We start from the raw sequence: 12113 nt of genomic DNA on the forward strand, positions 1-12113 counted from the left end.
GCAGCGTAAAAACCCCTTGAAAACATCAAAGTTTTCCTTTTTCAGTCCAAATGTTCCACATTGCAAATTATTATGCTCTCCTCGTGCGTGCACAATAACTATGCCCTATATAACGCTCTAAAGAGTCTTTTAGCAGTAAATGAAAATTTGGTATTACAGTATGCACATAGCATAATAACACCTGGAACGCAAGGGATTAAATAATAATAAAATATTGTAATAATAAATACAAAAAAATTATTTTTACAATACCTGATGTAAAGATATATAAATTAATGACTTTCTATAAACTTATGGCTTGTTAGAATTAATATCTAACTTGACCAATGTACTTTATAAATAAGTATTTGTGAAGTGTTTTGTGTGTTTTTTTTAAATGTATTTCACCTTTGTCAAATTCACTTGTATTACAATGTTATGCAAAAAAAATGGCCATTCATCTTTATTTAAAAAGTCCTGTACTCTTACCCTCAGTTAAAAATAAAATCAACCAAATGTGGAGGTTTCTTTTGTCAATTGAGATCTTTATTTTGAGTTAATCTATTAGGATTATGTTTGCCAGAATCTAGCCTTTCTAAGCAAGGTGGATAACCAGTTTTTTTTTTTTTTTTTTTTAACAAGACTGTATATAGAATGTATTTCTAAAATATAGTCTTAAACTTTCGAAACTGACGTCTGGTATTAAATAGAACCAAACTAAAAATCAATATTGGATGAACAATTAAAAAATCTCTTCAGTATCTAAGGATATACAGAATAAAATGCCTAAAAATGAAAACAAATATATCATCGCACTCTATTTGAAAACCCACAACTTGAAAATCTTACTCCATTTAAGGATTTTTTAGTTGTTTTTATACGTATCAAGATATACAGTATATTTATTGTATTTTGCTCACATTATGCATTTTGACAAGTATTAAAATGATTTTCATAAAATGCGAGGTATTATTCTATATTTCGAGTTCAGACTATTTGAAGAATGAAAGGTCTGCAATGTGTAGTTCTATTTACCAATTAAAAACTTGGTGTTTGTATGGAAATCACAGGTATAAAACTTTTAAACGATGTATGTTCTAGATTTCTCATTTCAACATTTTGTTTTCTACTGAGAATGAGAAAAAAAAAGAGAGCCTGAAAATATTTTCATCTTACTGAAGTATTAATAACTTTAAATATATTAACATATTTGTCACGAGAAGATGACTTCCTTGCATTGTTCAATTAAACTCGTCATTCTAATTCGAATATTACAAAACAGTGTAAATTATTGTACGAAAGAACATCATCTTTCTTCAGTAAGAGAGACTTCTATAATATATTCTTTTTCTTTGGGTGGAGGGACTTTTTTAAAAAAAAGAAGTAGTAGTAGTCGGAAATATATCGTTTACTTCTCGTAAGATTTAATTTTTAGAGGTAAACAAGTCGAATGGCATAAAATGGGATAATTTTGGAACTGGGGGATCAAAATCAGGTAAAATCAGCATGTTTACAGGTGAAATGCGTTGATGTTACTTAAGTGTAATTACTAAGTACTAACAGAACCTAACCTAATCTAACCTAACTCTAGCCTAAACCATCTAAAACATAGAAAATATAGGAAGAAAGTACGAATTTTAAGCAAAGAATTCTGGTCCCCCAAATCCAAATATCCTAACCTAACCTAACCTAAATAAAGCATCAAAAAGTGCAGAAAATATAGCAAGAAAGTACGAACTTTAAGCAGAATATTCTGGAGCCCAGTTCCAAAAGTATGCCGCATAAAATTATTAATTTCTATTAAATTCAACAGAAGTACACTAGGGAAATAAAAAAAAAAGTTTTCCATTCTTTTTATGACCGACATTTTAAAAAAAAACAAAGAGTGTATAATCATGTTATTTAAAAAGAAATTACAAACTCGTATAGATATAAACGATTTTATTTTTTTCAATATGTTAGTCATAAATGTATCCATAATATTTTGGTATTTCCCTCCTATATAAGTTCTGTAGCTAAGAAGCACGTTTTCCTAGTCTCATTCAATCTCCTGTACGAACACTAGCGGATCAAGAAGGGTCGCTTCGAGAGACAGATTGTGTACAAGATTGTAAGTATAGGGTTGACATACGAAATATATATTTCACATCAAAGCAGAATAAAGTATTGCAATCTATATATTAAAATGCTTGGTTTATATGTTTGTGTTCAAGAAAAGTTTGTACGTTTGTCTCCAATCCTTTCGACAATAAGATCTCGAAAACCACAAGTACTAGAAACTTGCAGTTTTCGCTGGTCGATTCCAAATTTTGTTTAGATTGTCCTGTTCTAATTGAATATTTAAAAAACATTACCGTTACATATTTATTACATTTTTAGGGGTACATTGGGGGTGTTAAAATTTTAAAAAAGTAAACCATCATACCCTACGAGTTATATATTCCAAAACAACATCTTTGCATATAAGGGTTGTATATATTGTCATTCTCTTAAACATACTTAATATTAGGGCATAAACTGACAATCCAACCCTTGACTTAGGTTCTTCGTCTATCTGAATCTTAAGTTGATTTCTCTCACAATATTGCGAGAGATAGAGACAAACATGGATTGAAGAGAATAAGAAACGATAATTGAGTAATAAATTTCATTACTCGTTCTTATAATGAGAATAAAAGCTGTGCTTGAGATACGAATCAAGGAATCTGAAACTATCAGATAAGGTCATATGAATGAGGTAGCTGTAATAAACCTCGAAGACTCCGCCTCCTCTGTAGCTTATGTAACTCCTAAGGCGAATAGCAAGTCTAGAACTGAAGTATAGACTTGAAATGATATCCAGTGAACGTTGGTGGTCCTTTTATATAAAACTGAGCAATGCAATCCGCATGCCTTTTATATTTCCTTGTCTGGGAGTTCCACATGTATGTCTGATAGAATAAAATAAGTGTCGGGCTTATTTCAATAAGGAGCACTACATCCTGGAAACAACCCTGATTTAATTAATTCAATTCAGATAAATAATATTTTGTACTCAAGCCAGCTTTGAATTATTTACATAGATTTTTACAAAAGTTTAAATATTTACAATAATTTGGGGTTTTTAAAATTTGGTATACGACAATATTTCAGGCGTTTGTTTTATTTCTAAATGATAATGATAAACGAAGGATATCCATTTCTTTCAGGCTAAGATGAATCTTTATTGTTTGGAGTGTTTCGCTCAATGAACACTATATATTACTGACATTATAATTAATTGTGTGTGTAATATATTTGCTTATTACATATTGCATACCAGAGAAAGGAAACACTGATCATACATGAATTAGAAACTTCAACCGGAATTGGCTCAAATCTTGCAAACGATGAGAAATGTTGAAAAAATAATCGAAAAAATCTTCCCTTTATCGCACCCCTTGCCGACTTTTATCAAGATGTCTTTCACTTGTGTCTGTAAAAGGACATGTTCAAGTGCTGTGAGGAATGACAAGGAGATTCATGCTCATATGTGAATGATGCATTGTCTAGAAAGCGCAAGATCATATAGTCTATAAATTAAAATGATAGGTCAAGAAAAGTTGATATGTTTGTTGTCAATCCTTTCGACAGTGAATTCTCAAAAACGACAGGCTCTTCAGGATTTGGCAGCTATTTGAGAACAAAATAACATCCGCGGTAAAATGGAACAGAGACTAAAGATAGACTATTTAATGATCATTGAACGTCATGTACACGTGAAGACAGGCCAATACAGAATCATTCAATGAAACTGCCATCTTCCGCAATAACAGCCTCTAAACGGTGTCCAAACCGTCGGCAGGCATGAATGTGGTTGGCCCTGGGAATGTTTATCATGGCATCCACAATAGCTGTCCGGAGAGCCGCAACGGTGTTGTGTGGATGCTTATTGGAGGCCCTCTCAACCACGTCCCGGACGCAAAAATTCAAAGGGTTCACATCAGAGGAGCTGGGGGACGTGGTCGTGAAAATTTGTGGCCAATCGTTGTTGGGTTGACTGGGCCGTATGGGCGGAAGCGGAGTCCTGGTGAAAAACATATGGCCTGCCAAGTGCTATAACAGTAATCCAGAACTGCATAACCGTCTTCAACACATCCCTGTAAGCAATGGCGTTGACTCTGGCACCTTGACTAAAGAAATGTAAAGGTATCCGATCGCTCTCACTTTTCACTACCCCCAGAACAATCGCGGAGGCGGTTAATTTAGTGTGCATGACAGTCGGAACCTCCCTGGGTATTTTACACAGCTTGCCTTCTGGTTCTGGACGATTTTCTCATCCAAAAAGAGTCACAGCATTTCTGGCTAGTCCGGATATTTCAGCTTGTTCAAAAGATGCCTCGCGCGGGTCAATCTATTCTCCCTGGGTCTCGCGGGCATGAACTGGCCTCTCCGCATCACGTATGGGTTGTAACGGAGGTCTTCATGCACCACATGTCGAATAGTGGCCACGTCAACTTGCTTCTCCCTTGCGAGTGCTCTCATGGACTTCCTTGGGTCCGCTTCGACAACAACTTGGACGAAAGCGATGAATTCGGACTTCTGGTTCTGTGTGAGCACTGACAATGTCGTTTCCTGTGGAAAACAGTTTCCACGTCACCATTGGCGGCCTCCAGTGCTCTCTAAACTTACAAGACGAGTGACCAGGCGACTTTCAGGAAGGCAGCGATGATGGAATCGGCGTGTCCTGCAACCAAGGAGACGATGAACGCATATCTCTTCATTTTCTCGGTTAGCCTATTGTTAGCCATGTTTACCTGCAACAAAAAGGGATACGTTACAAATAACATACAGGATACTGTGACACATATACTCTGTTCTCAAATACTTGCCGCATCCTGTAGAAAGATGCCTTATGACTGATAGATTACAAATTTTGTGTAGAATGTCCTGTTTTAATTTAATACTCTTTTAAAAAAAAAACGTTATTTCTTTATTACATTTTAGGTGTACACTGGGAGTATTGAAATTTGAAGAAAGTAAAGCAGCATATCCTGCGAGTTATACATTTCAACACAACATATTTGTATACAGGAGTTGTATATATATCAGGCGTTTGTTTTGTGGCTAAATGATAATCAAAAACGAAGGATAACCATCTCTCCGGTCTAACAAATAGGGTGTCCGAAGTGTGAATCTCAAATTTCAAAAATTTTTGTGCAGATCGTTAGGGGGACTCATGGAATAAATATCGGCACAACAAATTTCGGCGGAACCCCATATTTGGGTGGGGCAGTGCCCCATTTGCGATTTTCGGCTTTCGTAGTAAAAATTGGCCTTTTGATTTGAAAATTGACTTCTTGTCGACAATCGTTATCATTCGTCTTCATTTGCGTAAAGATACCTCAATTGTGGGTCAGGGATTCTTGTGTGTGAGGGGGTCCCTAGTGGCGGATTTAGAAGGTAAAAACTGGGGAAGCCGACTCCAGGCTATGATACTATATCATGAGTTTACTATAAACTTTCAAGAATATATAAATAATAGCTTCAATTATTTCTGTCACTAAAAAAAACTGGTGGGATGCCCCCACAGCCCCGGGCTAGATCCACCAATGGAGGTCCCCCTCACAAGTGTGATACATGTCTCCCCTTCATTTTGACAAGCTGAATTCAAATATGTCATTAAAAGTTTTTTGTGGAGCACATGTGCGGCACAGGTCTCTACCTAGTTTCTGGGATGCCGAATCACAAGTTGAAAGACAACTGAAAGGCTTGAAATAGAACTGGAGGGCTAAAGTTTGGCAGAATTCCTGCTTACTTTATGTATTGTATGTTTTACAGAAATAAGACTTTTGCAGCACCAACTACATTTCTGGAGTGTTATATCTTCGCACTCATTGCATATGATAGTGTCGTTTAAGGAAAATGATTAACAAATTCTGGTGGATTAACTCAGTGGATTAAGAAATTCTGGCGGCCTCGCATCTACATATCCGGATTTATACCAACTATATATGAACACATCATGGTACCTTGGCGATGATAGTTGTTCATAAACTAGCGATTGCAATTTTATAATGTTGTTACGTTGGTGAAGTTTTATATCAATTTGGTGTAAAATTACGAAATTCTTATTTTCCGTACAAAATCCCGTATTTTCCATATTCTAAAGCCCCAAATATCCAATGGTTGTACAGCCCAATTTGTTCGTTGTGGAATCTGTTTACATAACGTTTTTTTTTCGTCCAGAATGTGTTGCTGCGTCTCTCTTGATAAAAGATGACCATGAATCTAGGAGCAAGACACTTTTGTCCAATATGTTAGGAACCAAAACGTCACTGATCCACTCCTCCAAATGCAGCTTACCCATCTTTCCAGATTTTGATGCAGAAACCTTAACATTTTGGTGCTGGAATAAAGTTTTCTTGACCTGAGCTCCAAATTTTCCTGTCGGTTCTGGGAATACAATCTAAAATGGCCCAACTAATTTTCCACTGGCAGACGTAAGGGGTATTATTGTATAGCTATGAGATAAGGCATTTTTGGATTGTGCAGAAGCGTCTACTTTTTTTGACCTTGTATGCCTAACATACAATTACAGTGCAGTTCCATTGCAAAACCACTTTGATAGGAATTGTAAGTATTGTCTATATCGAATTCCGGTAACGTATCCCTGACTTCTAACGAAAAATATGGCCGAAGTTTCTATTTGTTCTGAATTGTCAACGTCTGATCGCGACACGAATTTTATTATTTCTCGCTACATAATATTATGTTTCCGTTTAAAACGGGTGCATCAATTTTTGGAACCCTTAAAGTTTTCAAGATTAATTTTTATCGCTTTTTCAATTGCCCATTTTCGAACACCCATGTCATATACAGGCATGAAATCTCTTTTGGCTTCAATCCATACAGTAAGCACTGATTCTGCCAAACTTCTATTTCAAACCCTTCAGTTCTCTTTCAACTTGTGATTTAGCATCCCAGAAACTAGGTAGAGACCTGTGTCGCATATGTGGTCCACAAAGAACTTTTAATGACGAATTTGAATTCAGCTCGTCAAAATGAAGGAGTTCTGAGGCGGAGCCCCGCACACAGGGATTCTTGACCACAATTGAAGTATCTTTACGCAAATGAAGACGAATGAAAACGATTGACGACAACAAGAAATCAATTTTCAAATCAAAAGGCTGATTTTTACTACGAAAGCCGAAAATCGCAAATGGGGCACTGCCCCACCCAAATATGGGGTTCCGCCGAAATTTGTTGTTCCGATCTTTATTCTATGAGCGCCCCTAACGATCTGCACAAACATTTTTGAAATCTGAGATTTACACTTCGGACACCCTCCTTGTAAGATTAATGTTTATTGTTTTTAGTGTTTTGCCTAATGAACACCATATATCACTGATGTTATAATTAATTGTGTATGTAATGTATTTGCTTATTACATATGCATGCAAGAAGAAACGAAACACTGAATTAGAAACTCCAACCCGAAGTGGGCTCAAATCTTACAAACATTGAGAAATCAAAGGAATAATCGACAAAAATCTCCCTTTTATGGTACTCCTTGCCGATTTTTATCAAGATGTCTAACTTGTGTCTGTAAAAAGGCATGCACAGATGCCGTGAGGAATAACAAGGAGATACATGCTCATATGTGAATGATGCACTGTCTAAAGAGTGCAGGTTCAGGTAGTACACTGAGAAAAAAAAATGTAGGTGGCATACTTAAAAACGTAGGTTACATTCGTAATTCCTGTAGTTTCTGGACTTAACGTACAACCGTATATAACATCCTGCAGCAAACGTATAGCTGAAAAAGTATGTATTATACGCACTGTCTGCATAAGTGCAATGACGTCATTCGTGTGACGTCATCTGCAGTAACAAATATATACGGAGGTGATATCTAGCTTTGTGACGTCAGGATCGTATGTAGCATGTGGGTTAATAATGACGACACACACTGACTATCAGGACGGAGCATAATTTCAAGAAGTATGCAATATACGTTCTTTACGTATGTTTCTTTCGTTCAACCCCAAGACAGCATCTATATTGTACTTGTGCCCCGTACGTACGACTAGATACAGTATACGTATTGTACGTATGTATTATACAGATTTTCCTTATGTCGCACACAGCTTGTCCAGATACAGCATACAGAATATCCATATGCACCATACAGAGTGCACATATGTAGCTTACAGACTGTATGCATGCAGCATATAGATTATACGTATGTCGCGTACAGGTTGGCCATATGTAATGTATGGATTGGATGTATATAGCTAATAGGTTGTCCATATGAAATATACGGATTTTACCTGTATCGCATACGTATTGCCTTCTTGTAATATATGGATTGGACATATGCAGGATCTAGATTGTACGTATAGTGCACCATTATTAAAGTGCTGCAACATACTGCAAAATGCATGATACATTCTTACTGTAATGTTGTCAAATATTGTTTTACTCTGTATGAAAACTAAATAGCTTAAAATATGTTTGATCTCCTTTGTGCCAATAATAATAAAATTAACAATCTTAGTTTGGAGCAGTGAAAGTGTCCAAAGAAATGTATTTACCTGCAGGGTGTCCTATAAGTTTGGATTTCCTGCTAATTCGTTGGGAAGCTACTGCAAAGCCAAGTGTTGAAAAGTGACACAAGCGTTAATTTTAAAATTATGGGCACAAAGGAGGTTAACCATATGTTAAACTATTTTCGTTTTCATACAGAGTAAATCAATATGTGATATATTACTGTAAGAATTTATCATATGCTTTGTTGTTAGTTAGTTCCAGCACTTTAATAATAATGCAAAATGCACAGCCATATACAATCCTATATTCAAACTCAAACAACTTCTCTGTACATTTTAATTAACAGGTATGTTTTTTTTTTTTTTTTTTTTTTTTAATGTCGCAACAATTAAAAGTATGGTGTCAGCTGAAAACGTGTTCGCTCACAAGATAATTTCTACTCAGTACTCGCCATAAAAATGCAACACCAAGAAGGAGGCTGGGTAGCTGCGCCAAAGTTCCCAGGCCGATACCTAATAGTAAGTGCAGAATACTCTTAAACGTCCGCCGTATTCGCTGTGCGACAACGTGGTGACAGCGGAGGCGTTGTGCAGCCATCGACTAAACATATTTATCCTTCCCTGCTCTAGACATTCTGCAAATTTGGATTTTCGTGGGTGCATCCTTCTTAGTGCAACATTTTAAGCAACGAGCGGATTAACAGTCTCATACATTGCTTAAAGAAAGAGCAATGATTCTCAGAATTACTCGGAAGATATTATATATATATATACAATAATTTAAAACTGTTATTTCAAACTTTGCAATTCAGAGCACGAAAAGAACTATAGCTAAAGGAACACTGATTTTAGCCAGATAGTAACTAGTAAACTCAATCACACTCAGTACCATTAGTTCATGGTGTTATCCGTAAGTCAGAGATCATGGTATCTCATTTCGTGTAGACTTTTGCATTTGTTTAATGCTAAAAATGTATTTTATCGCTACTTGAACCCAGTACCATATATATATACCGACAGGACGTACCTTAGTCACAAGGTGACATGAGTGAAACACTAAACTATTCGATTGACACCTGCGGCCTTGTCAACACTAGAGAAAGTTACAAAGTGATTAAGTAAATACGGAACATAGTTCATACAAAGTATAGCGATGTATGAAGTCTCCGTTTCATACGACTTGGATAAAGGATACATCTGAAATTGCAACAAAAAATATATGATTTCTCTGGATAATTTGGATTAGTCCAGAATTCGAACACATATACGTTGGTAAGTCGAACTTTTTTTTTTTTTTTTTTTACTTCTTTCTTCGGATCCCCAATAAAGTTGACTACTGAAAAGCTGAGTTACAGATTCTGTATTAAAACAACACCTTTGCTAGACATGTTCAGTATACACATTGTCTTACATACAGAACAATACATTAGTTATTAATGCATGTCTGAAATAATAGTGCTTCGTATAGAATTTTACTTCATTCAAACGTAATAGCACGAAGATAAAAAAATATTGCGAAAGATAATGTTCTTATTACAGAGAAAAAGAGTTGAAATGACTTAACAGTAACAAACATTTTCTTTAAACAGAGACAATATTTTATTCTAATTTATGGAAGAAAGAAATAATTTGTAGTACAGTATCTTTATTAGGGTTATATGTTCGTACAAAAGAATGTAAATACAATTGGGTCTGTCTTCAGAAAGGACGTACTTTTAGCCAAAACCTACACTGCTTCTTTTCACTGTCTTTCAAGCAGAATCCTGGTTTGATGCACGAAATACCTGAAACAAAAATCAGAAAGCATTTAAAATGTTACATTCGGTGTGCTCAACTTGGTTGTACTTAACAATACAAAGTATCTTAACATTTTTGAGATTAAATGGACAAAATCTGTTCGGTCAGGTATGGACTTTTAGGTTGCACATAGAAAAATTACGAAGTGTTTATTGATGCTGAATAACAACTCAAAATGTATTACTATTCAAAAGTAAGTGGGTACCCCAATGGTGTTCGGGGTACCATGGGGTATCTAATGTCTGTATTTTTTTAGATATATGGAAATGTATGTCTCTAAAATGTAAGGAACTGACATCTGTTTACCGAAAACCTCAACTCGGTAAGCCTTATGGATATTGAGATATGGGAAAATAAAGAGCGACACCATAGAAGTGTGGGGTTTGAGTACTAGATTGTGCAGTTTCGGGAATGTAATTACGAGGGCTTACAACAACCTCAAAAGTAATTTCAATTAAATACACTACACACACGCCCTGATGGGGCTTTTCGGGTACCATGATATTCGCAGAACTCTCATTTCTAAATATTCTAAAATATGTCTTAATAACGTTTTAAAGAACGTTAGAGGTGTGTGTTTGCCGAAACTGCAAGTCGGTACGCCTAACAGTTACCGAAATATGGTGAAATAAAAAGCGACACCATAGGTACGTGGAGCTTGCATATTAGACAGTACAATTTAGAAAATTAATTAAAATATGACTATCAAGATATTGTCAAATAAAGGGAGGATCCATACAGTTATGGGATTTTCGTGTTAGGTGGTAAAGTTTCCGAAACCGGTCATGGAAAGTTAATAAGCATCAGTAGCAATTTCATCTTAAAGTAATTAGGTACTTCCATGGAGTTTAAGAACATCATGGGGTCTACCAAGGTTAAATTTTAAAAGCTTTGGAAAATATATTTTGACATTTGTAAAGAGTATTAGAAATATGTATTTACCTAAAATTTCCAGCTAGTACATCTAGCAGCTAGAGAGACACCATACAATAAAAGCGTATTAGATCTTGAAATTTCAGAAAACAATTATTGATCCTAACAAAAGTTAAATAAGATGGTACTTCTATGGGTTAAGTGACTACCTCAGACTTGTCAGTACAATTTCGATCGAAAGATTAATTCAGCTCTAAATTTTCTTTGGACAATTCCAAGCGTTCATCGGGCTCTGAAATAAGTGAACATTTTTTTGTCAATATCTAATATAGCAAGCGAGATATAAGAAATTATTTTATGACGTCGTAAAAATAGAGACCCACATGGATTTGTACTTTTGAGTCTTTGCTGTAAGAAGAAATTTCAGAAAACAACCGTATATACCTTAATAGAAAATTAAATGGGCGGGAGCACGGTGGCTTAGTGGTAGAGTGCTTACCTCTGGTGTATTGGGTTCGTGGTTCGATCCGCGGCCGTCAGTTTGTAGTGGACATCGTATTCGTGGGTTTTCTAGGGGTACTACCTCTCCTCCCACCTTTGCATTCCATCAATTCTGTCAACAACATTCACTTGCTTTAATCGTAATCTCCCTGAGACTAAAATGCATAATCGTGGGTCGCTACACTGAAATATTTCCTTTTATTTAATTTTAAAATGAAATAGGGAGTTAAGTATGATCGTATCTCTATGGGATAAGTGAAAACTCCAATAGTTTCTGCAAAAGAAGACTAGTTAAAAACCCTACCACTAAGCTACTGTATCCCCGTCCATTGAATTGTCTATTAAGGTATATACAGTAGTTTCCTGAATTTTTTTCTTATGGGAAAGACCCAAAAGTACAAATCCATAAAGATCTATTTTTACGTCATAAAATATATAATTCCTTATATCTTC

Source organism: Thermobia domestica, chromosome 1 (genome assembly GCF_964235325.1).
Source record: "Thermobia domestica chromosome 1, izTheDome1.hap1.1, whole genome shotgun sequence".
NCBI classification, from domain to species: Eukaryota; Metazoa; Arthropoda; class Insecta; order Zygentoma; family Lepismatidae; genus Thermobia; species Thermobia domestica.